The 24,550-nt window shown below is 41.6% G+C and overlaps 1 long non-coding RNA gene across 1 annotated transcript in view; it reads left to right on the forward strand.

The window, feature by feature from the left end:
- Positions 1 to 649: 649 nt before the first annotated feature.
- Positions 650 to 24,550, forward strand: part of LOC141984469 (uncharacterized) — a 52,012-nt gene continuing 28,111 nt past the window's right edge. Inside the window, exon 1 of the long non-coding RNA XR_012638743.1 lies at positions 650 to 948. This is a non-coding gene — a long non-coding RNA (uncharacterized LOC141984469). The remainder of the gene's footprint in view (positions 949 to 24,550) is intronic.

Genomic DNA, 24,550 nt, shown 5'->3' on the forward strand with positions numbered 1-24,550 from the left:
CCACCACCACCGAGCGGCAGTAGTTATATCAGTGGGAGAGCGTTTCCTACCGACATAGTGCTGACCACACTGGTACTGCTGTTGGTGTAACTTAAGACACCCAGGGGGGTGCTTTTTTCACCCCGAACAACATAAGTTATACCAACGAAACTGCTAGTGTAGACATAGACTTAGTCTCTCTGTGCTTCAGTTCCCCATCTTGTTTCAAAAATGCAAAATTTTTCACAGGAAGAGGAGAAAGAGACAAAAATCCTTCAGCCCTTGGAGAGGTAGAGAGCTGGGGTGCTCAGCCTCTGGCACCCTGGAAGGCTCTTGTAAATTTCATTTTCTGCCCACAAAGGGAAAATGAATTTGAAAAGAGCCTTCCAGGTGGGGAATGGCAGAGCGGTGATTTTGATTGCTCTCAGTGGGAAATCTGATTTGCTCTTTTTGAGCCTCAGAAACACATTCCGATGGAAAATTCCCAACCAGCTCTAATTCTTCCAGTACTCTGCTAACAGATTTCCCCAGAGACTCTTCTGGCAAACGAAGTATTATCGTCATTAATTTGCATTTCAATTGCATAAAAAGGCCTCAGCCAAGATCAGAACCCTATTGTGACGAGGCACTGTACAAACACATAGCAAGAGACAGTCCCTGCCCTGAAGAGCTGACAGTCTAAATAGATCAAACAGACAAAGCACAGGAAGGGCAGCTGAGGCACAGAGACATGAAGCAACTTACCCACCGTGATATAGCAGATTGATGATACAGCCAGAAAAAGGGTCTATGTCTCCTGACTCCCAGTCCAGTGCTCTCTCCATTGGCCCAGACTGCGTCTCACCCTGCCTAGCTCGTGCAATCAGATTCCTTTGGAGTGCACTGGGGCACATTTCAATACTCAGCTTTGATGTTCTGCAGGGCAAGATCCAATTCTTCATACTTTGGTGGAAGAGCTTGTCTCACTGTGTGAGTAGAATCAGTTCTGTTGATCTCTGCTATTCCTCATTTGCGCATAGCTTGCTGCTGTTGCTAGCATTAAGTGCCCTGATCTGGTCTCTCCATTCCCATGAGTCAGACAGCTGAAATAAGCAAGTTAGAAAGTAGCATAGGAGCAGCTGTGGGATATATTTGCTTTTTATTTAAATGCTTTCATTAAACATTTCTCTTAAGTAAACAAATCAGGAACCATGCTGTGATTCTGCAGCTGAGTGGTGTGATTCATAAAAGGAAACTGATTTAAAATAAATGAATGTCAATTTCTTGAGTGTCACACATTCTGCAAACTTTGGGGCTGCCCCAGCTTGAATGAAACACCGATGGATTTCAACAGAACATTGTGATGTACATTCATCTGTGGGGCTGGACACATGCTGTTTTGTTGGATTACATTGATTTCCATGGACATATAGAATCTGTGTTCTGAAGCTTTACATCTGACTCAGAGGGGAAGTATTGATAATGGATATGGCAGCAGATTGCAAATGGCATTGGATTTTACACATGAAGCTTGCTAGGACATATTGCCACCTATTGTTTTATATCTCGATTGCATTCCATTATTAATAAGCAAATGGTTTTGCTGCATTCTTACTAGATTTAACGTAAGAGATGAAAACTAGTTTTTTGTCACTGCAGCTAAATAGATGGACAATTTTCAAGGAGAAATGTGATAGGTCCTTTATCCCAGTGGTTTCTTTAGCACCTATAACTGTAGTATTTAAGATATGTACAGGTAAACTAGATCTCTCTAAAAAGAAAAGGAGTACTTGTGGCACCTTAGAGACTAACCAATTTATTTGAGCATAAGCTTTCGTGAGCTACAGCTCACTTCATCGGATGCATACTGTGGAAAGTGTAGAAGATCTTTTTATACACAAAGCATGAAAAAATACCTCCCCACACCCCACTCTCCTGCTGGTAATAACTTATCTAAAGTGCTCACTCTCCTTACAATGTGTATGATAATCAAGTTGGGCCATTTCCAGCACAAATCCAGGTTTTCTCCCCCTTCCCCCCCCACACACAATCCCACTCTCCTGTTGGTAATAGCTTATCTGAAGTGATCACTCTCCTTACAATGTGTATGATAATCAAGGTGGGCCATTTCCAGCACAAATCCAGGGTTTAACAAGAACGTCTGGGGGGAGGGGGAGTAGGAAAAAACAAGGGGAAATAGGCTACCTTGCATAATGACTTAGCCACTCCCAGTCTCTATTCAAGCCTAAGTTAATTGTATCCAATTTGCAAATGAATTCCAATTCAACAGTCTCTCGCTGGAGTCTGGTTTTGAAGTTTTTTTGTTGTAATATCGCAACTTTCATGTCTGTAATCGCGTGACCAGAGAGATTGAAGTGTTCTCCGACTGGTTTATGAACGTTATAATTCTTGATGTCTGATTTGTGTCCATTTCTTCTTTTACGTAGAGACTGTCCAGTTTGACCAATGTACATGGCAGAGGGGCACTGCTGGCACATGATGGCATATATCACATTGGTGGATATGCAGGTGAACGAGCCTCTGATAGTGTGGCTGATGTTATTAGGCCCTGTGATGGTGTCCCCTGAATAGATATGTGGCCACAGTTGGCAACGGGCTTTGTTGCAAGGATAGGTTCCTGGATTAGTGGTTCTGTTGTGTGGTAAGTGGTTGCTGGTGAGTATTTGCTTCAGGTTGGGGGGCTGTCTGTAGGCAAGGACTGGCCTGTCTCCCAAGATTTGTGAGAGTGTTGGGTCATCCTTCAGGATAGGTTGTAGATCCTTAATAATGCGTTGGAGGGGTTTTAGTTGGGGGCTGAAGGTGACGGCAGTGGCGTTCTGTTATTTTCTTTGTTAGGCCTGTCCTGTAGTAGGTGACTTCTGGGTACCTATCTTGCTCTATCCATCTGTTTCTTCACTTCCGCAGGTGGGTATTGTAGTTGCAAGAATGCTTGATAGAGATCTTGTAGGTGTTTGTCTCTGTCTGAGGGGTTGGAGCAAATGCGGTTGTATCGCAGAGCTTGGCTGTAGACGATGGATCGTGTGGTGTGGTCAGGGTGAAAGCTGGAGGCATGTAGGTAGGAATAGCGGTCAGTAGGTTTCCGGTATAGGGTGGTGTTTATGTGACCATCGTTTATTAGCACTGTAGTGTCCAGGAAGTGGATCTCTTGTGTGGACTGGACCAGGCTGAGGTTGATGGTGGGATGGAAATTGTTGAAATCATGGTGGAATTCCTCAAGGGCTTCTTTTCCATGGGTCCAGATGATGAAGATGTCATCAATATAGCGCAAGTAGAGTAGGGGCGTTAGGGGACGAGAGCTGAGGAAGCGTTGTTCTAAGTCAGCCATAAAAATGTTGGCATACTGTGGGGCCATGCGGATACCCATAGCAGTGCTGCTGATTTGAAGGTATACATTGTCTCCAAATGTAAAATAGTTACGGGTAAGGACAAAGTCACAAAGTTCAGCCACCAGGTTAGCCGTGACATTATTGGGGATAGTGTTCTTGACGGCTTGTAGTCCATCTTTGTGTGGAATGTGGAATGTTGGTGTAGAGGGCTTCTATATCCATAGCGGCCAGGATGGTGTTATCAGGAAGATCACCGATGGACTGTAGTTTCCTCAGGAAGTCAGTGGTGTCTCGAAGGTAGCTGGGAGTGCTGGTAGTGTAGGGCCTGAGGAGGGAGTCTACATAGCCAGACAATCCTGCTGTCAGGGTGCCAATGCCTGAGATGATGGGGCGCCCAGGATTTCCAGGTTTATAACACCATCCTGGCCACTATGGATGTAGAAGCCCTCTACACCACTGGGAGTGGCTAAGTCATTATGCAAGGTAACCTATTTCCCCTTGTTTTTTCCTACCCCCCCCCCAGACGTTCCTGTTAAACCCTGGATTTGTGCTGGAAATGGCCCACCTTGATTATCATACACATTGTAAGGAGAGTGATCACTTCAGATAAGCTATTACCAACAGGAGAGTGGGTTTGTGGTGGGGGGGGAAGGGGGAGAAAACCTGGATTTGTGCTGGAAATGGCCCAACTTGATTATCATACACATTGTAAGGAGAGTGATCACTTTAGATAAGCTATTACCAACAGGAGAGTGGGTTTGTGGTGGGGGGGGAAGGGGGAGAAAACCTGGATTTGTGCTGGAAATGGCCCAACTTGATTATCATACACATTGTAAGGAGAGTGATCACTTTAGATAAGTTATTACCAGCAGGAGAGTGGGGTGTGGGGAGGTATTTTTTCATGCTTTGTGTGTATAAAAAGATCTTCTACACTTTCCACAGTATGCATCCGATGAAGTGAGCTGTAGCTCACGAAAGCTTATGCTCAAATAAATTGGTTAGTCTCTAAGGTGCCACAAGTACTCCTTTTCTTTTTGCGAATACAGACTAACATGGCTGTTACCCTAGATCTCTATAGTGAGATTCACAGTAGACTTCATAGAGTTTTCTGCTCTTCGCCTTTCTTTGGGTTCTAGGTACTCTTCTGTTTTGTTTTTTTGAAGCAATGGAGCTGTTCAGCTTTAGGTAGAAGGAAAGAAAAAGAACTGTGGGGCAGAGGAGAGAAAGAGGAATCACTGAGTCCATGTGAGGAAACTCTGCCAAAGAGCTGATTATATTCAAAGGAAAAGGGGCAGAGAAACCGGGAAGAAGAGAAGAGTATCAGGAACAGCAATCAGATGGAAGAATGACATGAAAAAATAGCACAAAGGAAGACTTTATTCCATGCCAATTATTATACTGACATTTAATTTAATTTTGAGGTTTCACAAAACTCTTGAAGCTCATTACTATCCATTATTGGCATTGTACTACATCCTAAAACACGCTGATAGTTTCCGGTTACAGTTATGTAGTTCTCCTTTTTCAAAGACAATTGTTCTTGAATCTCAGTTCTTACCAAAATCAAGAAATCCATTACAGAGTTTCTAAATTGCTTGCAGATGAATCTAAGTAACCCACCTTAAATAAACAGGGAAGTCAATATTTATAGAGGCAGAAAGATGGAAGAGATGATAATAAAAGGAATTGTACTGTTTGTGGAAAGACATTGGGCCGGATTCTTACGTGATGTAAAGCAGCATAGTTCCACTAAACAAACTAACCAGGGAAGTGCTGGATTTTACATCTCTTGATGTCTTCATATCAAGACCAGATGCATTTCTGGAAGATATGCTTTAGTCAAACACAAGTTATTGGGCTCAACATAAGGGTAACTGGATGACATTTAATGACCTGCGATATACAAGAGGTCAGACTAGATGATCTAATGGTCCCTTCTGGACTTAACCTCTATGAATTTGTGCTGATTTAAGTTAGCTGTGTATCTGGCCTAGAGACTCCATCCTAGAAAGAGAAGGATTGTTAGAGAGGAGTATTTCCCCATTTTTCAGTCCTATCTGTCTCAGAACTACTCTGAAAGTGTAACACAATAGTAGCTGAAGTCACAGGCAATAAACGTCCAAGATTTCATGTCACTTGGGAATGACATTCAGCCATTTTCCTAGCAGCCATCCATGAAAATTATCTCTAAGGTTTCATTTTTAAAAAGTTACCAATGAGAGAATTGAGCCAATATATGTATAAAAAAGATGTAAAATTAAAATTTAACTCAGGCAATGAAGCTGAATGGGAGAGGGAACCTGGGCAGCACCATGACAGGGTTATTTTTCCACAGGGCCAGAGTTTCTCTCCTCATGGATATGCGTGTGGTTTGGAGGCTAGGTTCCCTATTTTTCCTGAAGCTCCTAAGGGAAACACTAAGAGGGAATCCACAAGGGAAACCTCCTGGCCCTTCACTTCCCATCCTGCAGTTTTTATCACCACAGATTTTACTCTAGTTTAGGATCTCTGTGTTAATGGCTCAGAATCCTCTGAAAATGAAAAGTGCTAAGCACTTAATTTTCCCGTCATCAATCTAAGATTTCAGAGTAACAGCCGTGTTAGTCTGTATTCGCAAAAAGAAAAGGAGGACTTGTGGCACCTTAGAGACTAACCAGTTTATTTGAGCATAAGCTTTCGTGAGCTACAGCTCACTTCAATCTAAGAGTAAATGCTAGTGGTAATGCAGAATTGGTAGTCTTTTCAAATACTTTTTCTATGTTTTATTTGTTCCTTCATAAATATTTTTCAAAATGTTTATGTGCAGTTAAGTATCTGGTAGATATGGAGATGTTTTAAGCATCAAGAGTGAAAGACTCTGTGGTACAGGTACTCGATTCATAATATAGAAAATATCTTGAGTCTGAGCCTCAGCAGGAGGAAATTAGCTTCAACAGATGAAATCCTGGCCCCACTGAAATAAATGGGAATTTCTCAATTAACTTCAGTGGTGCCAGAATTTCACCCAGTGACCTCAGTGGAATTACACTGATTTACTCTAGCTCAGGATCAGGCCCCTTTCTTTTGTGACTCCCCAGATTCATGAATCTCTGTTTGATCTGAAATGCTCAGAGTCGTTTCCTTGAGTCTGAGTTCCCGTGCCTGTATGGGTGTCCTGCAAATGGAAAAATAATTTAAAGTGCCTTCCCTGCGGGGCTTTGGCAGAAAAGTCAACACATTTTCTATTCAATTCTAACAACATTTAATAAACTTCCAAATATTTTTAAGCAAACAAGCATCCCACCAAGCTAAAGAGAGAAATATCTCTCTGCTACTGAACTCTATGGGATGGTTCAAAACATCAATTGAAAGGATCTCATTCTCTATAAAATTCCACAGGGTTTAGAGTAATTTCTATAGAAAATTAATATATTTCTGCAGAATCCTTTCTGTTCCAGTCCTATTAAATTCTATAAGGGAGCTCTTCACTTTATAGCGTTTAAAACGTGTCTATGATATGATAAATACCAGAAATGGGTATTATGTTGCAACTATTTGTGTCTATTTTTTCTCAAAGCCAAAAAGGAGTTTGAAGATTCTGTAGATTTTGTCTTTCCCCAGGGCTTTATCCTTCTGTATATTACAGAAAGGCAAATTCCTTCATAATACAATGGGTAGGTTGAAATAAAATAGGACAAAATAGCCCACCAGCAGCCTGGCCATGAAACAGTCCCACAGGTTGTTTTAGACCTGGCCCAGATATCACTCTAAGAGCCAGCCAAGAGACTGTGCTAACTCATTTTCCAACTGCTGGAAAATGTAATTCCAGAGCTGGCACGTGAGTCCTGCCACTGCCAACCTTGCCCTCGAGTTGGCGAGAATAAGAGTCAATAGAGGAAGAAACCAAAGGAGGCTGCCTGTGTGCCACACCACATTGCAACCTCAGGAGGCAGCCAAGATTATACTGTTATGCTTGGTTATTAATGATTTCATACTTATTTATTTCAACACTTTGTGCTGTCAGCTAGTTATTTCAGCACTTGGTACTAAAAGGATTGACAGAATGGAATTTGCCAAGCGAAAATTAATGTACCTGTGCAAAATGTAAACCTGCTGGAAAGCAGTCTGGTCTCTATACGCCATCTCCTGTATTCACTACAGAAAGAAACCTGAGCTGAAAAGCTGGGAACTGGATCTGAACTTTCCCAAAGCTCAGCTCTGCGGGTTTAAGGTCACACTACCAGAGATAGGAGGCACCTATGAACAGGGGCATTTTGGGAGGGAGTTCTCTTGGTGAAGGAGGAGCGACTATGTGACCCTTGGTGTGAATTTGTTGTCTGCTAGTTTGTTTAGCGTGTGCTTGCCGCTTACCACGTGCCTGCTTGATTGAAGTTTATAATGTGGTCTGTTTGTGGAGGCTGTGCCCTGATCCTGTCTGCTAGGCAAGGCTGAAAGCTTCTTAATGAGGCTCTAGCCTCCTATCCATTGATTCCTAAATACTTTAGACAAAGGGGCAGAGCTACTTAGGGAGAACAGGGGTTTAAAAAGCCAGCTTCTAAGCAACTAGAGCAGCTAGAGAACAGGAGCAGCAAACAAGGGAGTTCTGTGATGAAGTTGAGAGACAGAGCATGAAAGCCAGATATACCTCACATTGTCTAAACTTAGGTCAACAAACACTCCCATCCCCACCAAAAAACTAACAAACAAACAAACCAAAAGCTGCAAGAGTGAAAATAATGCAGACAGAAGTCCAGCAGCAGAGTGGAGGCTCTCCCGTTTATTGCACTGAATGCAGCATGTATGATTACCTGCCTTGTGGGTAGATGGCATATGTGTGCATTCGGTGCAAGCAGCTCATGGTGCTCAGAGACTGAGTACGGCCTTTTGAGGCCGGAGTGGCTGGACTGGGAAGCTAAGGGAGAGAGAGAGCTACATAAATGAGACTTTCTCAGAGACACTAGAGTGGTCCCATCCTCAGTCTGACAGCCTCTGTGCTGTTGTGTGGGATGAAGTTCTCCTTCCCTGAGACTATCAAACTGGACTGGAGGGAAATGATCCCCATAGTTGGGACCCTCCGTCTAGATGATGTCATGGTATCCTCTGATTCCAAGGATACGCCTCCGGAGGAGGGGACCCCAGTTAAGAAGAGACAGATAATAGTGATGGGGGGATTCAATGATTAGAAACATAGATAACTGGGTGACCGAGTGAACCACATAGGGTGACCAGTTAGCAAGTGGGAAGAATTGGGATAGTTTTTTTTCTGGGTGGGAGAAGTAGGGTAGGGAAGCTGCATATATAAGTTTAAAAAATAAAAATACAATGTGCACATAGGCCTACTTTGTACTGTACATTGCACAGCTCTCAATTTTCAGCATCAGCACTCTCGTACTGCTTGGGTGACTTGGCCACGCACATAACATCCTTTCCGCCAATTAAACGAGTGCAGAACTCCTTGCAGCTCATGTTGAAATCCATTTTTACTTGCGTTTCAGACCACACCAGCTCAATCCTGCTTCAATGCCTCACGCCAGTCCACACACCCTTCATGACGGAAAATGCATGCTCTGTATAAGCATTGCAGACTGGTATACTGAGCATGAATGAAACCAGCTTCTTCATGCTAGGAAGATTAGCACCATCTCCCTTACTGCTGAGCACTTGAGCCCAGAGTTCCCCCAATAATTTTGTTCCTCCTGGCTCCAAGTTCTTGATGATTTCTCAGACAGTATAAAGCTCATTGTAGAGCTCCTCCAGTACTCTGGAGATTTGTTGTTATAGCTGCAGGCAGATCTCTGAACTGCAGCTCCTTCTCTCTGCCAATATTAAAGCACTGAATGTTGTACACGTAGCCACTAGTGGACACGTCAAACCACTTCTCCAGATATTTGACAGAAACATAAAATTTGATAAAGTCCTTGCCAAGGGCTTCTGAAGACAAAGGAGTAGTTCCAATGAATGCATTCTCAACTTTAGGACTGAAGAATTGCTCATGTTTTCATTGCTGTAGCTTGGTTATGGCTTACACTTCACCTGCAGTCATACTGGTGTTCTCCAGGCAGAGCACAGTATTGCTGAACACTTTAAATACATTCTGTAGAAAATAGAGGTGAACCTCAACACTGCCTCCTTCACCATGCTCACTCTCAGCAAACGGAGGCCACAAACTCTGTGGACATTCATCACTACTCAGAGAAACAAAGTAGCTCTTGACAGCTTGCCAAGTGTTAACCAACCTGTTTACAGCTAGGAAAAGACTCAACCAACATGTTGGGATGTGACGTAGCAAAGCAGCAAACTCAATGTCCACAAACGGCCTACATCACGGCCAGAGTCTTAAGGTATGTCCTTCATCACGGCCACAGTCTTAGGCTATGTCTACACTACACACCTTTTAGTGACACAGCTGTGTCGCTACAGCCATGCCGCTAAAAGCTAACCACCAACAAAGCACTGTTCACACCAGTGCTTTTCATCCATAAAACTTTTGTCGTTTGGAGGGGGGGGTGGTTTCACATCCCTGAACGACAAGTTTTACCGACAAAAGTCCAGTGTAGACTTACTGAATTGGGCAGGCAACCTACTGACAGATGATGTGGAAAAAGCTGAAGTACTCAATTCTTTTTTTGCCTTGGTCTTCACAGACAAGGTCAGATCCCAGACTGCTGCACTGGGCAGCACGGAATGGAGAGGAGGTGAGTAGCCCTCAGTGGTGAAAGAACAAGTTAAGGACTATTTAGAAAAGCTGGACATGCACAAGTCCATGGGTCCAGAGCCAATGCATCTGAGAGTGCTGAGGGAGTTGGCTGATGTGACTGCAGAGCCATTGGTCATTATCTTTGAAAATTTGTGGCAATCAGGGGAGGTCTGGAATGATAGGAAAAAGGGAAATATAGTGCCCATCTTTAAAAAAGGGAAGAAGGAGAACCTGAGGAACTACAGAATGATCAACCTCACCTCAGTACCTGGAAAAATCTTGGATCAGGTCCTCAAGGAATCCATTTTGAAGCACTTGGAGGAGAGAAAGGAGATTGGAACTGTGAAGTGATGAAGTGAGCTGTAGTTCACGAAAGCTTATGCTCAAATAAATTGGTTAGTCTCTAAGGTGCCACAAGTCCTCCTTTTCTTTTAACTATGGTATGTAACCCCTCACTTAAACCAGCCTCAGGACCAGATGACTGGAGGATAGCTAATGTAATGCCTTTAAAAAAACGGGGGCGGCGGTGTTCCAGAGGCAATCCTGGCAATTACAGGCCAGTAAGCCTAACTTCAGTACCAGGCAAATTGGTTGAAACTATAGTAAAGAACAGAATTATTAGACACATAGATGAACATGAAATGTTGGAAGAGTCAACACTTCTTTTGTAAAGTGAAATCATGTCTCAGGCTATTAGAATTCTCTGAGGGTGTCAACAGACATGGACAAGGGTGATCCAGTTGATACAGTGACTTGGACTTTCAGAAAGCCTTTGACAAGGTCCTTCACCAAAGGCTCTTAAGCAAAGGAAGCAGTCATGGGATAGGAGGGAAGGTCATCTCATGGATCAGTACATGATTAAAAAAAAGACAGGAAATAAAGGGCAGGAATAAATGATCAGTTTTCACAGTGGACAGAAATAAATAGCGGACTCTCCCAAGGATCTGTACTGGCATTCCAGTGCTGTTCAACACACTCTTAAGTGATCTGGAAAAAAGGGTAAACAGTGAGGTGGCAAAGTGTGCAGATGATACAAAATTACACAAGATAGTCTGCTTTGGACTTAATAGCAAAGAGATTCAAAGGGATCTCACAAACCTGGGTGACTGGGCAACAAAATGGCAGATGAAACTTAATGTTGATAAATGCAAAGTAATGAACATTGGAAAACATACTCCAGTAATGATGGGGTCTAAATTAACTGTTACCACTCAAGAAAGAGATCTTGGAGTCACTGTGGATCGTTCTCTGAAAACATCCACTCAACGTGCTGCAACAGTGAAAAGAGCTAACAGAATGTTAGGAACCATTAGGAAAGGGATAGATAATAACACAGAAAATATCATAATGCCACTGTATAAGTGTATGGTACGCCCACACCTTGAATATTTTGTGAAGTTCTGGTTGTCCTGTCTGAAAAAAATATATTAGAATTGGAAAAGGTACAGAGAAGAGCAACAAAAATGATTGGGGTATGGAACAGCTGCTGTATGAGGAGAGATTAAAAGGACTGGGACAGTTCAGTTTAGTAAAGAGATGACTAAGGGGGGATAGTATAGAGATCTATAAAATCGTGACTGGTATGATGAAAGTGAACAGGGAGGTGTTTTTTACCCCTTCTCAGAACACAAGAAGCGGGGTCACCAGATGAAATTAATAGGCAGCGAGTTTAAAACAAACATAAGGAAGTACTACTTCACACAATGCAGTCAGCTTGTGGAGCTCACTGCCAGTGGATATTGTGAAGGCTAAAAGGGACTGGGTACAAAAAGAATTAGGCAAGTTCATGATGGATAGGTCCATCAGTGGCTATTAGCCAAGATGTTTAGGGATGCAACCCCATGCTATGGGTGTCCCTAAGCCTCTAACTGGGCGACAGGGAATGTATTACTTGAAATTGCCTTGTTCAGTTCATTTGCTCTGAAGCATCTGCAACAGGCCACTGTTGAAAGACAGGATAGTGGGGTAGATAGACCATTGATCTGACACACTTTGGCCATTTATATGCACTTATCCAGGGTGATGGAACCTTTATAGAAGTGGGAGGGCCAATGCCAAAGTGCACCTTCCTACTCCGTGGGTGGCTGCTCCAGCAGTGATCCAACTGCCCTCTCTTCTGGCATCACAGCATCCCCTGGTGGGAGAACGGTATAATTGCCCAGAAGAATCAATTATTCCACTGTGGGGTGGGGGTGGAATCTGCAGGAGACATGAATTCTGCACTTAAACAGGGGCACAGAATTTCCCCAGAAGTACATAGTGCATCTTGGCCTTAAATGGTGTGGTCATGTTTTTCCCACAGCACATATGTTCCTTTTTGTGAAAAAGTGCAGGGGAGCATGGCCCTCCCCCCGGGCTCTGGCACTGGTGGCTCTTATGTTCCAATGTCATACTTTGAATCAAACTTCCCCAAAGCTGAGGCAACTCAACTCTAAGAATTTATCTCCATCCCATGTCTGTTTAGTTACAGTTTATGGGTCATTTTTTAAACCTCTGTGCACATTTATGGCACTATATAAATAACAATTACATATTAAGCTGCAAAAGCTTGCAGTTTATAATGTTATAGCAAGTCAAATATAAAAACATAAGAACTGGCCTCAAGCTGCAGTATTCAGATCCAGCTTCAGAGTCACCGGTCTGTGTTTCAGTGATTTTCAGTCCATGGACATAAAAGAAATGAATCAATTCATTATTATCCTGCTATTGCATCTGAATGTGTCTCATTTTGCAGAATGCAAGAAACAATATGATGAGGGCCAATAAAATTTGCATAAAAAAAACTGAGCAATCACATGTCAGTTCTCCGTACTTGAAGAGGTGACCTGTGGCCAAACACTTCAACAGCAGTCTCTCCTATACAGACATTCTCTCCACTGATAAAAGTGCCAGATCTGCTTCCAGTTTGTTTTTATGAACATGTAACATTTATTAAACATCCAGGGAAGGGAGAAACTATTTAGATGTAGTATTGCTGGACGAAAATGTGTGGATTGGGTGTACATTGTTGATGAATAAGGCTACGAATTTGTCCTGGAGGTTGCGGAAGTCACGGAATCTGCAACTTCCAGAGACCTCCAGGAATTGAGCCTGGGACCCCATAGCACCTGGTTGCTGCAGGCAGTGGGGCCACTGGCAGCTCCTGGCCGCCACAGGCGGTGGGGGTGCCGCACGGTTCCCAGCCCCCGCAAATGGCAGGAGTGCCCCTGAGCTCAGAGCTGCTGCAGGCAGCGGGGGTAGCCCAGAACTCTTGGCCCTCACAGGTGGCAGTACTGCCCCAGTGCTCCTGGCCCCTGCAGGCAGCAGGGTACCCCAGAGCTCCAAGCTGCCTCAGGCAGTGGAGATGCCCCAGAGATCCCTGTCCCCACAGGCAGCAGATTGCCCGGGAGCTCCCGGAGGCCATGGATGGTGAGGCCCCAAGGAGCTCCAAGCAGCGGGCAGTAGGGGGCCCTGCAGCTGTCAGCCACGAGAGCTGGGGGGGACCACACAGCTCCCCATTTTGTCATGCATATTTTAAGTAAAAGTCACAGATAGGTCATGGGCAATAAATAAAAATTCATGGAAGCCCATGACCTGTTCATGACTTTTACTAAAAATATGTGAGACAAAATTTTCTTCTTATTAATAAATACTTTGAATTCGTGATTCCACATGGTCATTCAGATAGCACCAAAAGTTGGCTTGCCTTACCCTTGCAAGGCACCCATTCAATTTGTTTACAAAACAGGTCATTGTTTGGGTAGTTGGTTGCTGCTCAGCCAATCAGCATACAGGATACTTTAATTCCTTTGCATTGTTCTACTACTTTGGCTAAAATGCTGCCAAAGTTGCGTGGGCATTTTCCCAACACTTCAAGTGTCAGATGCTCTGCTGGTGTCAGCATAGCTGAGCTGAGGATCAGATCTTAGTGTTATGCTTTCTTTCCTCTGGGCAAGGGTTCCTGTGATGGGGTGCTCTGACCTCTCATAAGTGCCTCCTGTTGGCTGCGTGTGAGCCTGCTCTCTCTCTCTCTCTCTCAGCTTGTGGTGCCCCTGTCAGCTGTTGACCCCGTCAGGTGGGTCATCAGTTGCTCAGCCCTCTGGCTAAGTCACACAGTCTAAAATGGATGAACAGCTTCCGGGGTAAAAGGTCCAACAGGGCCTGTCCCTGTGCCCTTGTTAAAGCCTTTAGCCCTGTCTCTGAGCTCAGCCCTCAGCCCCTTCTGGGCTAGCTTTAAGTCCCTGCCTGCCCTGGTATAGAGCAGTGTCTCCAGGTCTTTCTCCCTGGATACTCCTTGCCTTTCTCAGTTCTTATTGCCCCAGCTCTCCAGCCAGGTCACTCCTTCAGGTTCCGTTCCCTTCCGGGAAGTGGGAGGGAGAAGAGTGTAACTAAGTTCAACAAATGGTTGGCCCTCTCTGGAGAGCTTCAGCCCCATCCCTGGACCTGTTTAAATCTCAGCACTTTGCTTGGGTTCCAAAATGAAATTTGCCCCCTTCTTTGGGCTTTGGCCACTTTGCCAGTGGCCAGTGGGGATTCCTGGGCCCACCCCCTACTCCGGGTCCCAATGTACGGACCCTACAAATTGCAGCCATGTCCTGCTTCCTTTAATAGTTGCTGCTGTTGCATCCTCTGGGCTTCTTCCCACTCTGTCCCATCACCTTCACCAGTTACCTTAGGACCAAAGTCCTAGGTAGGGTTCTCTATTCCCTGCTTGAGCAGGGTGTTTCCCTCTCGCCTGGAGAGCTTCACAGTCTGCCAGTCCTTCCTGACCCTTCTAGTCCCAGCCAGCAATTCAGCTGCTCAGCCCCTGTAGCTCATGTTATCTGAACCTGCTGTGCACTGATTGGCTGCTTCCCTGCAGCCTTTCTAGGCAGGCTTGGAGAACCCGACTTCACTACTCCTTTTCTGGAGTGCGGTGTGGTAGGTCCATGATACCTCCAGCAGGAGGCCTCAAAGGCCCTGGTACACCCTGTCACAGTTCCCATGATAAAAACAACTAAATAATTGTCAATCTCCTTAGGGAGGTCAAGGATTGAATAACATTGAGACTAGAATTGGGTGAAGTTTGTTAAGTGAAATATTTTTCACTCCAAAAATACAGATTTGGGCCAATGGAAGCATTTCATTAATAAATGCTGATTTCACCAAATCGTTGTGGTCAAAATAAAAAAAAATCCAAAAAAATCAAAACCTTTTGTTTTGAAATTAAATGAATTTGAAATGAAATGTCTTGATATTTTGATTCATAGAATATCAGGGTTGGAAGGGAGCTCAGGAGGTCATCTAGTCCAACCCCCTGCTCAAAGCAGGACCAATCCCCAACTAAATCATCCCAGCCAGGGCTTTGTCAAGCCTGACCTTAAAAACTTCTAAGGAAGGAGATTCCACCACCTCCCTAGGTAACCCATTCCACTGCTTCACCACCCTCCTAGTGAAAAAGGTTTTCCTAATATCCAACCTAAACCTCCCCCACTGCAACTTGAGACCATTACTCCTCGTTCTTGAAGTTGACTTTTCATTTAAAAATATACTTCAGTTTCATTTAATTAATTATTTCTGAAAAAAAGCCCCAAAACCATATGTAGCATTTAGTTCAACCTGAAGTGAATTCCTTTTTTACCTTTTGGTTCACCAAAAACATTGAAAAAATGTTATTTTGGGTCAATGTGAAAGAATATTTCCCCCCCGTTTTTTGTAACAGTCAGCAAACAAAAAAATCAGTTATTCACACAGCTCTAATTGAGAATGAACTCCTCTCTGGCTCCTAAAAGTGGTGCCTCCCATCTCAAGGTTTGAGCATAACAACAAGGCAATACAAAGAAGTTTTGCACTACTTCTGCCACTGTCCATCACCCTATCCTCTACCTTTTCTGCCAGTAAAGACTTCTAGTTTCTGATGCTGTTAATACACTAATGCTGTCAAGCATTAAATACTCTAAAAATTTAAAAAAAGAAAAAAATTATATTTATAGTTATGGACCTAGGTTCTTCTGAAAGTAACTTGTGATTTTGTGTGCCTCCATTTTGGGGTGTTCAACTTTAGACACCTTAAAGGGGCCAGTTGTTCAAAGGAGCATTTTCTGAAAAATGAAGTAATCCAAAATCATTACTCATTTTTGAAAATCTTTGCCATGGTACCAAAAACACAGAATGTAGCCTACAGATTTCCCAGTTTCGCTTTTGAGATTCTTCACTAGCTAGCAATGGAGAGTTTTGCTATACCTATAAACATCTATCATATTTCTGTAGTTGTAATGTATTACATTACATACTGTAAGTGGTGCAATTATTATTACATATTTTATACTATACGATATATAATAATATTACAGTACATAACATATATACTGTGATATATTAGTTTTCCATGTATGTAATATATTACATTCAGCGCTCAGTAGTGTACTAACCACAATTGAGATTTATACAGGAACCCAAAACCATTGTCCAATGGTTTGAAAAATGATTTAAGGAGGGATGTAATATTCCAAAGAAAATCCATACTTCACACTGGTGGCAAGTTTTGCAATACAAGGGACATTATAAGTTAAAAATTCCAACCTCTATGGGCCAACCTCACTTACTCAATTCACAATCAGTCCTGGGTCAGGTAAATTCCCACTCAAGTTGGGGAACCTTTGGATTTGGTCCTATATTTATAATGTTTTTTAAACAACAAAACAAAACCCATTTCTCTGTAGATATTCTCCATATTTAGTTGCCATCATTTAGGTGTCTAATTTAGCTCACAGGATTATGTGACCCTTTGAACCAGCAGCCGGCTTAGATAAATGCAAATGACAAATTCCTTATATTTGAGTTTCTGTCACTCCCATTCACACCTTATCGTTCAGAACATTATTGGGCACAGTTCCTAATGTGCTGAAATTATCATGTTTTTAAATTTGTTTTTGTTTATTTTTACTTCATTATTTCCATTATTTTAGTTGCTCCCAATGCTCTGAGTTCTATAACAAATATATCTTTGGATGAATGTTTGATATGGTAGCGATCTAAAACACAGCATTACACAATAAGGTGTGGCACAGACGCACACTACCCCAGCAAGAGCGCCAAGAAGAATTGTGCTTCAGGCAGGTTCAATGTCTCCTGGAGCAGAGGGGGAAGTGCAGCCATTTAAAGGGTCAGCTTTTATGGCCAACAAGCAGGGGAAATGGCTCCATCCTCAATGGATCCTCTAGGCAGGTTGACTGAACTAGCCCTTGGAATGAAATAGCCCTTGGACTCAAGAGAACTCAACTAGGGTGGCCAGACAGCAAGTGTGAAAAATTGGGACGGGGGTGAGGGGTAATAGGAGCCTATATAAGAAAAAGACCCCAAAATCAGGACTGTCCCTATAAAATCAGGACATCTGGTCACCCTAAACTCAACAGACCCCACTGCATCTCCACTGACATCCATGAAGTCACTCTTGATTTACAGTGGTGTAAGTGAGAAGAGAATCAGGCCCAAAGAGTGCAAATATTTGCTCACATTTTTTAGTTCACTGACATCAGCCATTCTTACCTACCTTTGGCATTTATTTTGAGTTCTCCTGGGAAGCAAAGTTGTATGCAAGAATATTCACAGTTCATGCCACTGTCTTTGCTGGAAACGGTTGTACTTCCATCCCATTAGGGAGCAAACAAACAATATGATCTGACTTATTGGCAAATCAGAACTTAACAAGACAGCATGAATTTTGAATATTGAGCTTTAAATACTCACAACAAGCTGTTTGCAATCCATCCATTGAGTAAAAAAAACCAATCCCTCAGGAATGGCTGAATATATGCAATCAAATAGTAAATTTGAGGGAGTCATGATCTGCTTGTGGCCATTCTGTGAGTAGAAACAGAAAAAGAAAAATATTAGATAATTTATTTGCTCTAATTTAAGGGCCTTAACCAATGTCTTTCTAGCAACTTCTGTGTGGGAGTTGAATGTGGCCTTATTACTATATATACATTGTACAAAACATAGGCTTCCCCTTGCTCCAATAGGACTTTTGTCATTGGGAACTCTGCGACATGGAGAATTTGCAGAATCAAGCCCAATATTACAAACAATGGATGGTTATTTAAAAACCTTATCTTAAATAAGAAGGCTATTACATTAGTTAAACTGGTATCTCCTTCAATGCTCCTAAACTGGAAGCAAATATTTTCTAAGCACGTACAAAAGCAAAGCATCAGGATTGTTCCAATCTGTTTATTCCGGCTATGAAATTAATGCTCTGAATGATTTCTTATATAGATACTTGTATTGTACAAAATAATAAATATTAATTTTTGAAATGCAAAAGTAGGATTTCCCCAGTTTGCTCTGCTCTGTGAGCCTGATCCCAAGTCCATTGAAGTCAGTGGGAAAATCACCATTGATTTTAATGAAGTTTGGAATAAGCCATGTATAATTCTGCACATGGTTCCGTGCTTTAGACAATATTTACCATTTTACCAACATGCAGAAAGTTATGGATAGTTTTTTTCTGGTGGGCAAAATGAATGGGCTGGGGACAGATTATTTTTTTCTTTGTTACAATATTTCAAAATACAGCCTCAAATGCATATCTCTCTTATTGAACTTACTCTGTGTTTTCTGGTGATAGGTCACTTTACCTACCACTTAGCCAAGGGTATTTTGAGTGCCGAGTTCAGTTATTTTCAGAAGCATTTCTAACGAATGTGGTGTCAGGGAGCAATCATATACTGTCCAATCCAAGCTAACAATAGAGAGAAAGCCATATGGATTTTGCTCTGCAGTGGATTTCATGACTATTGGAAAACAAAAACTGGCAGCTCCTATGCCAGCATAATTCACTCTCTTGTTTAAAGATTCTGAATTTTTATGACTATTCTTTGGCGATGAGAGCTGTAAACAGTAACAGTACCTTAAAATGCTTTTTTAACCATGGAAAGTACATAAACAGTATAGTCTAATAGATAAACTATGAGTGCAGAAGTTGGGTTCTTGCATTTATTCCTGGCTCTATGATTAACTGGCTTTAGACAATTCACTTGACCTCTCTGTGCCTTGATTTCTTCGTTTGTAACATAGGAATAATCTGACTTCATCACATGGTCTGGCGTGTTTATTTAGCATTTGTAGAGCACTTTAAGACCCCTAGAGGAGAGGAGCTCTTATCAGAGGAGGGTACTGTTACCACAGAGGTGATTAATGGAATCATGCCACAGGGGGGAAAAAATAGAAGCTATACCTTTGTCAAATTCAATGAGCTAGTGAAGAATGAGGACAAAATGCTACCTTGCTTTATAGAAAATTAAGGATCACAGCTACATCTATCACCATAAATGGCTTGCTCGAATTGCTTGCCTTCTCTGCCTGAGCCATAATATTTCATTCAACTAACCATTCGTTAAACACACATCCTGAAAGCAAATAACTTTAATGTAAATAATTTGTGAAGCATTGTTCCATCTGTTGAAAATGTGCAGTAGTCGTTTCAACCCTTGTCTAAACCAGGCAAGCTACTTTCAGGCAAGTTTGGGAGGTAAATGAACTGTCTGGCTGCTTTTCTTGGCAACATCGCTTATTAGTGGGAGGTGGCAGCAAAGAGAACATGAGGAAGACTGAAAGTGTTTACTTAAAACTTTAGCCAAATGGCTAGGGAGAGTTAAGATAAATCATAACTGTCAATGATGACAACTTTAGACTGCTACTAGTTCACTCCTGTTTATGCCGTTTTAAATGTTGCACTTAGAAATGTTTAGAAGCAGATTGAATTTTTATTGACAGATGCCAGAAGTTGTTTAGATATAAATATTTTGAAGTTGGTTCTAACAGTAACATGGACGATTTTCAGGAAGAAGGCTGTAAAGCTTCACACAACACTTGAGAGATAATATTTTTAAGAGTGTCTCTAAAGTATGCATCTGTGACTCATATTTCCCCAAAGAATAAAGTCCATAGATCAGTGCAGGCTTACTACACTTTCTCACACACACACACACACACACACACAGCCAAAATAAAATGTTACAGCAATTGGCCATATGGGATTATAGAAGTGAGTCAGTTTTCTTTTATTTTTTCCCCACTTTTGTCTTGAGCACTTTTTTTTTTTTGGATAGTTGTTCTGATACTAACATTTAAATAGCAGTTAAGACCTCAGTGTCAGCTAGAAAAAGGCCAGAAGTTCAGCCACTAGCCTCAAGAATTTTCCCCTTAAAAGTCTGAGTCATGCTGACCCATGCCATGAAATACAGTAATATGTTAAACAACAGAGTGACTTGGTCAGGAATTTTAAGCAGTAATGATATTTTAATTTTAACCATGAAAGCTATTGATGTTTTCTTTCAAAGAGAACACATCTTATAAAGGTTTAGAGTAGCCATGTTCGTTTCATAATGCCATAGGCAGTACATGGTACTGTAATGTAGTTTCCAGGGAGGAAGGATGGTTCAGTGGTTAAGCCATTAGCCTAGGATTAGCAAGTCTAGGTTCAATTTCCTTCTCTGCTACAGATTTCCTATGTGACCTTGGACAAATCACTTATTCTTTCTGTGCCTTTGTTCCCTATGTGGAAAATAGTGATAACAGTTCATTAAATATTATGCGGCACTCATATCCTACAGTAACAGGATCCATATTACCACAGATAGTATAGTGAATGCAAAAAACAACAACAAAGATCATTAGGCAATTCAAATATTGAACACTCACAGATCAAGTAATTGCATAAATTCACATTACAGGAGAAACCCTCATTACTGGCAAAAAGAAAAGGAGTACTTGTGGCACCTTAGAGACTAACCAATTTATTTGAGCATAAGCTTTCGTGAGCTACAGCTCATTATTGGAAGTACTTGATTTTGGAGTGCTAGATGTCTCAGCTTTTACAGTAAAAGTAGCAGTGTTTTATCATATAATTTCAGTGAATTTCTTAAAGAAAAAAAGAAAAGAGGAAAAAAAGAAAAACTGAACACGGTATTATTCATGATTCAGAAAAGTACTTAAACATGTGCTTAACTTTAAGCATGTATATAGGTGCTTTGCTAAGTAGGGTCAGAATTAAGCACACGCATAAGTGTTTTGATGGTTCAGGGCTTAAATGCTGTCCATATCTGAAAGGATGGGAGAGCAGGTTGCTGCAGGGCTATCAGGAGGGCAGCAACTAGTTTGGCTTCCCTTGACAGCCACATGCAGTTGCTGACAGAGTACTGATCTGATGAACCACATGTAGTTAATCAGATCAGGCCGTGCTACCAGTGATCTACAGAGGGTCCATTGGCTGAGGATATGCACCAGAACTAGTGACCAAAAGAGCCTATATATTTTTGAGGAGGATGTATGGAGGAAGGAACATGGCAGGGAAGGAGCAGAGAGGGGACACTCAACAGGAGAACTATAGGAGGTCCCACTGGCTGAGGCAACTGTTGAAGATGCAGAGCTTATAACTCTGTTCCCGACTCCTTCCCCTCCATAGTCAAAGGAATGATGTACTGTTTATGTTAGCTCCTCTGCCCACACTAACATTCAAATGATATTAAACTCTGAAAATTCATAGTCTGCATAGCATGACTGATAAACAATAACATTTCACTATCACTCTAGGGTGAGCAAACTGTAGCATGATAAATTTCTTTAGTGTAAACAAGACTTGATTCAAAGCTCATGAGAATGACATCCTCTAAACTTACACCAGGGCAAGGTCCTGATTCAGCAAGGCACTTAACATAAATGCTCAACTTTGCAATTTGAAAGTCAATGGGATTTAAGAATGTGCTTAAAGTTAAGCATATGCCTCAGTGTTTTGCTGAGTCAGAGCCTAAATCAAGAGTAATTACTGAAGTCAATGGGATAAAAGTAGAGTAAAATCAATGCAAGTGAGAAGAAAATCATGTCTAAACTTCATAATTTTATTGCTTTCACATAAAAATCAAGTTACCTTTGAAGAAAATCTGACAGTTTTAAAGTTAAAACATTAAAAATCAGCTAATCCTTAACACATGAGTTCTGGAAATGCATTTTTTTTAAGAATAGAAATTTGTGATTTGCATTTGTAAAACTCCAGACTTTAAATGTTTATAATATAATTATCTGACTAACTAATCAAATATTTTTCTAATTAGGCTTGATTTGAAGTCTCTGAGATTTACAAAACAATCCAAATTTGAAGTTTTTACCTTCAGCTAATTTTGAATTATCTGACCACCAATTTAAAATATCACCCACCTGATATTACTCAAATATTTTTGAACAATTCTTATTTGTTAAGAAGAAGCAGAGAAAATTTTAGCCTTAAAGGAATGTGTCTGAGAAAGTAAAGAGCGATCAAAAAGAAGTATTAGAAATATCAGACTGGAAGTTTCAATTTTAACCATTACTATAGAAGCTGCTATTTATACCTGCTATAGTTGATAATTGTTGTTAAGGTTGTAATTATACAGATAAGAATAAACAACTGGAAAAATTATGGCTACCTATCAAGCAAATGGGCTTTATTGCAAACATTTTTGTAAACTTCTGCTGTTAAGGTTGTGAGTTAAGGTAATACTAAGTTTTTGGCATCATAATGGCCAATTTGAATCTGTAAACATAGAATCATAGAATCATAGAATATCAGGGTTGGATGGGACCTCAGGAGGTCATCTAGTCCAACCCCCTGCTCAAAGCAGGACCAATCCCCAACTAAATCATCCCAGCCAGGGCTTTGTCAAGCCTGATCTTAAAAACTTCTAAGGAAGGAGATTCCACCACCTCCCTAGGTAACCCATTCCAGTGTTTCACCACCCTCCTAGTGAAAAAGTTTTTCCTAATATCCAACCTAAACCTCCCCCACTGCAACTTGAGACCATTACTCCTTGTTCTGTCATCAGCTACCACTGAGAACAGTCTAGATCCATCCTCTTTGGAACCCCCTTTCAGGTAGTTGAAAGTAGCTATCAAATCCCCCCTCATTCTTCTCTTCCTCAGACTAAACGATCCCAGTTCCCTCAGCCTCTCCTCATAAGTCATGCGTTCCAGTCCCCTAATCATTTTTGTTGCCCTCCGCTGGACTCTTTCCAATTTTTCCACATCCTTCTTGTAGTGTGGGGCCCAAACTGGACACAGTACTCCAGAAGAGGCCTCACCAATGTCGAATAGAGGGGAATGATCACGTCCCTCGATCTGCTGGCAATGCCCCTACATATACATCCCAAAATGCCATTGGCCTTCTTGGCAACAAGGGCACACTGTTGACTCATATCCAGCTTCTCGTCCACTGGAACATGAGATTGTTCACACCTTCTGGAGCATCAGTGGAAGTCTAGAAGACCACAGAACGCTTACACAGAATTCTGGAAGAAACTGGTGGTAGAATTTATGAAGAAAGTTAGTTTTACCTTGGAAAACTTGCTCAATTTAACTAGGTTTCAGAGTAGCAGCTGGGTTAGTCTGTATTCGCAAAAAGAAAAGGAGTACTAGTGGCACCTTAAAGACTAACCAAGTGAGCTGTAGCTCATGAAAGCTTATGCTCAAATAAATTGGTTAGTCTCTAAGGTGCCACTAGTACTCCTTTTCTTTTTTCAATTTAATTAAGATCTCCAAATAGGTGAGTAATACAATACAGCTTTGCTCAAAGTTGAATAGGGTATTTCCAAGGAACGGCAGTCCCATTAGTTTGGTATTTAATATGGAATACAGTAAAGGACATGTTATAAAAGTAAATACATAGTGCTAAACTAACAAGAGATAACAAGAATGATTTAGAAAGGGAAGGTCTTGGCTAACTTGATGCTTCAGGACGTTGCAGACAAAGCTGATAAAACACAACATAATTTATCTGGATCTTCAGAACATTTTGACAAAGTTCCATACTACTGGTCTCTGGTTAAGCTAAAAGTTGCTAGGATCTAGGGAAGTACACAAGAGTGGATAAAGAGCTGACGGAAAAACAAAAAACAGAGAAGCTATGTTAGATTGTATAAAACGAAATTTACTGGGGCCCGACAGGGGTCAACATTTAGGCCTCTACTGTTCATGAGCTATAAAAATGATATAGGCTAATAAAATTTGCTGACTGCACAATGTTGAAGGATCCATGGACCTACAATGCAAAGCAAGAAAAATTCAAAAGTGGTTTTGCTTAGCTTGCTTGTTTTCACGGCTCAGAAAGCACTAATAATCTACTTTGTCCTAGGTCATCAACACAAATACATTTTAAGAATGGTAAATGGAGACAGGCCAAAAAGAAAAAAAATATTTTGGCTCATATGCAAGCATTACATTAGTGTGAATAAAAGTCCTGTATTGCTTGGAACAATGCCAAAAGTCAGAGTCATTACCCCAGGTAAGGCATGGGTGAATTCCCCAGGCTTGTGTCCCAGTTTTTAAAAGTTCATGATTAGGCTGTGTGAGTACAGAGATGGTACACTGAACTGAAAACATGACCTCAAAGGGATGAAAGAAATCCCAAACAGTAGCCTTGCTGAGTTCAACAAGATCCATAGGGAACACCTTCAAACTTGTGAAATTCGGTATTGATCCCTCCTCTGAAGATACTGGAAGGCTATGAAAAAAGAAAAGGAGTACTTGCAGCACCTTAGAGACTAACAAATTTATTAGAGCATAAGCTTCCGTGAGCTAA

The sequence above is a fragment of the Natator depressus genome, chromosome 3, assembly GCF_965152275.1.
Source record: "Natator depressus isolate rNatDep1 chromosome 3, rNatDep2.hap1, whole genome shotgun sequence".
In the NCBI taxonomy this organism is placed as follows: Eukaryota; Metazoa; Chordata; order Testudines; family Cheloniidae; genus Natator; species Natator depressus.